Source organism: Triticum aestivum, chromosome 4A (assembly GCF_018294505.1).
Source record: "Triticum aestivum cultivar Chinese Spring chromosome 4A, IWGSC CS RefSeq v2.1, whole genome shotgun sequence".
Taxonomy (NCBI): domain Eukaryota; kingdom Viridiplantae; phylum Streptophyta; class Magnoliopsida; order Poales; family Poaceae; genus Triticum; species Triticum aestivum.
Window position 1 is genome coordinate 192,800,608 of NC_057803.1, and position 5,933 is coordinate 192,806,540.

A 5,933-nucleotide genomic window follows, 5' to 3' on the forward strand; every position below is an offset into this window, starting at 1 on the left:
AGTACTGATCAAATTGTCATTTTGAAGCGTGATCGCCTGAGTGATTGCCTTGTTTTTTGATGTCTTGTACATTGTTTTTTGGTATCTTTTTTTAAAAAAGAAAGCGGCCTCTACGATTTCTTTTAACTTGCAACCCTCTAAAGATCTAAAACAGGGAACCACACGGCGCATGCAGCTGAGTACAACTAGACCGACCGTATAGAATGAAGCAAATTCAACATGCTATGGGTATCTACAAGCCAGATCCTCGTAGCATGAATTAACAACCACCAGCATCAAGCCAGACAACAATTCCGACGCGTTGCCATAACGAAGATTAGTAAGCAGATATCATACATATATAGCTCCCAGCTAAATACTCCTAGAGAAACCAGCAGCTGAAGTCGTGTACAGCAGCATACGAGCTCGGCATACAACTGCCAGTTCCAAGGGATGATCAAGACCAGCTTCAGAAAGATGCCATGGCAAGCATGGGCACCAGCTCGTCTGAAGTTTATGGTCTGGCTGCTGCTCAAGAACAGGCTCTCGTGCAACCATCGGCTACAGAGAAGAGGATGGCCAAATGAATATTTCTGTCAGTTTTGCTTCAGAAACTTGGAAACCTCTGAACATCTTTTCTGGAAGTGCCCCTTTTCATCTTCAGTCTGGACAAGAACTACTGAAGGCAACGGATGTAGCTCCTTGCACCTTGCAAAATGGCAGGACAAGACCAAAGCTGTGAAGATCATAGCAGAAATGGTAAACAGAGCAAGGCCAGAGCACAAAAAGGCAATCAAAACAATGATCATCATGATTTTAGGAGACATCTGGCATCATCGCAACGAGTGCACCTTCAGAGGCAAGATAATCAACCTGACCGAAACAATGGCAAGCATCAGAAGAACTTTCGAATTATGGCGCCAAGCAAGAGCAACTCACTTAGAGCACCCGTTCTGGGATCCACCATGAGTAGTTAGCTGAGCGGTCTAGCCCTCCAGCTCTTGTTGTTTTTATCTCTTCCTTTTTACTTCCTTGATCGCAAGATTGAACACCACCTTTTGTATTCCCACTTGTTTCCTGCTATTAATCAATATATGCCAGCCCTCAGCTGAACCTTTCACCACAAGAAATATGTCAACTTGTGACCCTCACTATTGGCCACTGAAAGGTCATAGTTTTTCATTTGTGACCTTTTTGTGACCAAAAACAGAAGGTCAAAAGCTGGCAGTCGTAAACTGAAATTAATGACCTTCTTTGTGATATGTAAAAGGTCGTTGGTTCCACGACCAAATTTTTGGTCACTAGCAACCTCAGGCCACGTAGACATCCAGCGTGGCAAGTTGATGTGGATAAGAATCAGCCCGGTCTAATTCAGTGTTTTACATGGATCGAGCTCATTAATTCAGCCTATTTATTGTTTTTTTCTTTCAATTTGGGTCAACTACATAAGCCAAGCCCAACAGACTTCTATTTTTGGGCCACACTCTTTTACAGTCGATATTTTTTTAGGCCTTGGCCTTTTTCCAGCCCACTTGTTAGTTTTCTTTTGCTTCTTTTCCATTTTAAAGTAGGTCCCAATAGTCAAATGGGAACCAATTACCAGAATTGCTGTTTGGGTACCACATGCCAGTTCTATATTTGTGCAATTATATAATTTGATTAAAAAAGAGCCAATAAGGCATAATATTTCATACAACAGCCAAGCAAAGTACATTCCAATCATACATAGTACAAATCTGGTATTCAGCTATAAAATACTACTAAATATACACATAACTAGCTCCAGTGAGCTAAGACGCATTGTTGGGTGTGGTTTTTCTTCGGGATTCTTCTTCCTAGAGCTCCTGTGCACCCAACTTTTGAAGAATGAAGGCCAACATCTACAAATAATAAATTATGGAAAGTTAGAAACATAATAAAGTGACAAGGTCAAGATAGGCACAAGCAGCACGAGAAAACAGGATAATTGTGGTTCAACATATGCAAATATCTGAATACTATGTCATAGCAAAAAAATGACTAGTCGTCCACTGCCAATCAATTTCGGCATGGGAAACGATCACCAATGATCTACAGAAATTTCTGATTGCATGTGTACATGTCCATGCAGTTAAACTGAGTTGAGACAAAGAGTCAACACCAATTCAGATTCATCTCCCTGAAGGAACTCAGAACAAGAACAACTGCTCAAATTCAGAAGTTTCAACATAGGAACAGAACCAAATTGGACACCTTTAACAGGAAAAACAGAAGATAGGCATTGTTATATATAGTTGTGCTAGGCAATTTTAAAAACATAACCAAATGCTAATAGGAAGAACACCAAGATTGCATTCTGTATGAAGATAAACTAGAGCCAAAGGAAGGGTAACAGATGAAGAAAAAATCCTGACATACAAAGGTAAGCTCATTGTGCATTTTCTTTTTCAATGTGATACACAATAAGCATAAGTAACCACCAAAATCTCTCAATACCGATCATTAACTAGACAAGTTCCAACATAAAGGAAAAGCAATTATAGAGGTGTGACTTCAGGTACAAACATAGCAAGGCCACAGCAGCCACGCAATCACTTAACTACAACGATTCTTCCTACTGCTGGCATCCTTAGAAGTGAAAGCTTCTTCTAACCAGTCTATTACTTCATAATGTCATGGCATGTCTATATATTCAGTAAAATAAATATAGTAGTAGGTATGTAGGACAACAGCATGCATTGCCCTTATCACCCAAGAAGAGGCTCCCAACGTATCTACCAGCAGGAATCTTAAAACACATCCATCAACTCTTCTCATTATCTTGGCCAAGTTAATACTCACTCACTTAGCTATTGCATACACACAAGTCAAAATAATACATCACAACAACTAAACGACCTTAGTCATTATGGATTCTGAGTCCAGCTATGAACGAACATGCAAGTTTCATATATACCGAGGTTCTTGTTGAGGGTGCGGGTGAACTGGTGGAGCGCAGGGGGGGCCTTGAGGCGCTATTTGAGGATGCGGCGCTAGCGCTGGATGCGGATGACCTTGGGCAACTTGACGAACCGGTGGAGGTCCTTCTTGGGCGGCAGGGCACCACTTATGCCGAACTGCTTCGGCCTCTTCTCGAACGGCGGGTTCACCACCTTGTCCTGCAACCACACACCAACGCAACCCAGTCAGATCACACGCGCCAGGACCGGGAGATTCCGAGCAGGTGTTATTTCTGCCATTTATTAATTACACATGCAACACTTATATTCATAGCACTACTGGTACTTGTTGTACCAGGAACAGGATGCGGCAGTGGAGCTTCAAGAAAAATATTTAGGGGCCAAAACAAAGAGGAAAATACCATTGCTATCCATGTGAGTCCAAGAGGTCCAATGGTTATTATGATTATCATGCATTACATATACATCAGCTCGCTCTTCCTAGAAATCCACAACCTTTCCTGCGATGCTTGTCATGGGACAACGAAGTGACCTATCAATCACATAACACAGTCCTAGATAAACGTCTCTATTTGATCTAAACTAAACCAAGATAGTATGCATTGCGGCTACAACCAACCTACAACAACCGTAGACAGTGAAGCATACCAGACCACAAGAACATGGAACGGTCCCTGTGTACATCTAATATGATCTCTCTTTGTCACGATATTAATCTAACCAACCTCAAGATTGCAGAGTAGAACAACCGCACAGACCAATCATGTAAACCCTTGCTCACCACAATGGTGTAGGCGCCCTCGTCGGCCGGCATGGACTTCTCCGTGTACCTCACGTCCCACCACAACACCAGTCACGTCCCAGGTCAGCGTCGTGTCGCCCTGAATTGTCTGTGTCAAACCAGATTCAGTCAGTCAATCAGCCGGCTCTGCAGTTCCGAATGAAATTTTCTGAAGGAACGGATTCAGATTTATGTTGTTTGTAGCTCGACAGCCTTGATCTCGATGGTCCGCGCTCGTCAGCGGCCCTGCATTCAGAAACAAGCACGCTCATATACACACATACAGAAACGCAGCGAGCAACAAACAGAAACAACGTGCATGATGAACGGATTCAGATTTCTTCTATTAGATGTAGCGCGGTGTTGTTCGATTGATTTACTAGTCCACAGGAATGAGGAGGCACTGGAATCGCGCAGAATCAAATTGTTGGTCCTATGCAGCATAACTACCCAGACCATTGCTGCCACTCAAGAGAGATCCAGGCAAGGCCGGCGGTGAAAAATCACAGCGTCCGTTGGATTTAGTCGACAACGAGCGCACTGACGCCGGCGGTTGCAGCAACGGCTTCTGCTTCCCGATGGACTAAATCCTAGGGTCAAGCGAGCGAATCAGGGGGTGAGGGAAAAAAGACGCACCTTCTAGTCGACGGCGTGGAAGAAGCCGACGAAGGAGTCGACGACGGGGCCGAACCCGCCGCGGAGCTCGGTGGAGACGCGGCCGAAGAGCTCCGCCACCACGTCAGCGTGCTCGTTTAGCGCCGGACACACCTCCTCCACCGCTCACCCAACTGCCGCCGCCGCCCGGGAGGGCACGGGAGAAGGGCACGGGCACGCCGGTGGGCCCGTTGGCGTCGTCGCCGCCGACCGGTGCCGGCGCCTGCTGCGGGGAGGATGCGGATTCGGAGGAGACTGTGGAGCGGCAGGGGCGGACGGAGACGGCGTGGAAGGGTAGCCGCCACGGACGCGCCCCCACGACGGGGTGATGGGTTGGTGCGGGGAGGAGGAGGAGGCGGCCATGGTGGACAGTACGGGGTGCGGGGGCAGCGGGGTTGTGTCGATTGGATCTGGGGATGAGGCAGGGGAAGCAGGCAGAGGGTAGGGAGAGATGGTGAGGGGAGGGAGGGACGAGGTGGGCGGTGGGTGAGGAGGACGGCGAGGTCGGCGGTGGGTGGGAGGAAGGGTTGCCGCGTGGGGTGAGGACTGGATCTCCGTCGTCCTTGGTTGAGGGGAGAGGAGGGGGTGAGGCGGAGGACAGGATCGGGAGGGGCCGGCGGCGGCGAGGAGATGGGGGGATCTGAGCTAGGGTTTGGGCTGCGGATGGGGTATCTCTTTTTTATTTTATTTTCCTTTTTTATATAGATATATGGATGGATGGATGTGGGATCGAGAGATGGATGGATGGATGTGCGCCATGTCATTGATCCATGGGAATGGTTCTGATTGGTTCGGAAAACCATTGATTTAAAAGAGTTTTCAAGTACTAAAACTAGTGAAGTAGCTATCAAAAATATTTTGCAAAAGGTTACCACATAAATTTTCACTAGAGTTAGACCACATTTTATGGATAAGGATCAACTTTTACGCATTTATGATCTTTCTAGCTATTTTTAATCATTTTTTGACTGGAAAAAATGGATTTTTTGTGAATAACCAATCAAATATTTGTTGTAAAATTGGACTCCATCAATTTTCTAAAATACTACTCCATATTTAATATACAATTGATCAAAATGTTGGATGTCAAAAACTTTGATCCACCTCGCGTGAAAAAAAAATTCTACCGATTTAGTTGGAGCGGGTCAAATTTGAACTGTGGTTGCCTCATAGTTTGCTCTTTATTTTAAAAAATCATTTCTAAATACAAAAGTATCTATTTCTTCATACATACTCTAAAATATTTGTGAAAATCAAGCCCTAGCTACAAACGGTCATACCCACCGTTGACCACATTTTCAAACGGGCATAGAAAATTCAAAAAAATGAAAAATTGAAAAACCTTCTCATTGTGTCATTATATATGACCAAGTTACCAGGAAAAATAATAAACTTGTAATATGGCAATTCTTTTAAAAAAGTGTTATCAAAAATGAGATATCATGTGTGAAGATTTATGGCTTTCAAGCCAAATGGTCAATCTTATGGCCAGATTCATGGCATAGTTTGTTCAAATGATCTCATATTATGCACAAGGGTGCATCTTGGAAAGGCAAACAATGTTGTCTAAGGGAGTTTTC

At 44.6% G+C, this 5,933-nt stretch overlaps 1 long non-coding RNA gene across 1 annotated transcript; it reads right to left on the reverse strand.

Annotated features, from left to right (window-relative positions):
• Positions 1 to 1,616: 1,616 nt before the first annotated feature.
• Positions 1,617 to 5,013, reverse strand: LOC123085813 (uncharacterized). The gene is made up of 4 exons (XR_006439921.1): positions 4,336 to 5,013; positions 3,700 to 3,945; positions 2,915 to 3,116; positions 1,617 to 1,859 (listed from the first exon to the last, which is right to left on the reverse strand). It is a non-coding gene; the product is annotated as an uncharacterized lncRNA (long non-coding RNA).
• Between the last annotated feature and the right edge of the window lie 920 nt (positions 5,014 to 5,933).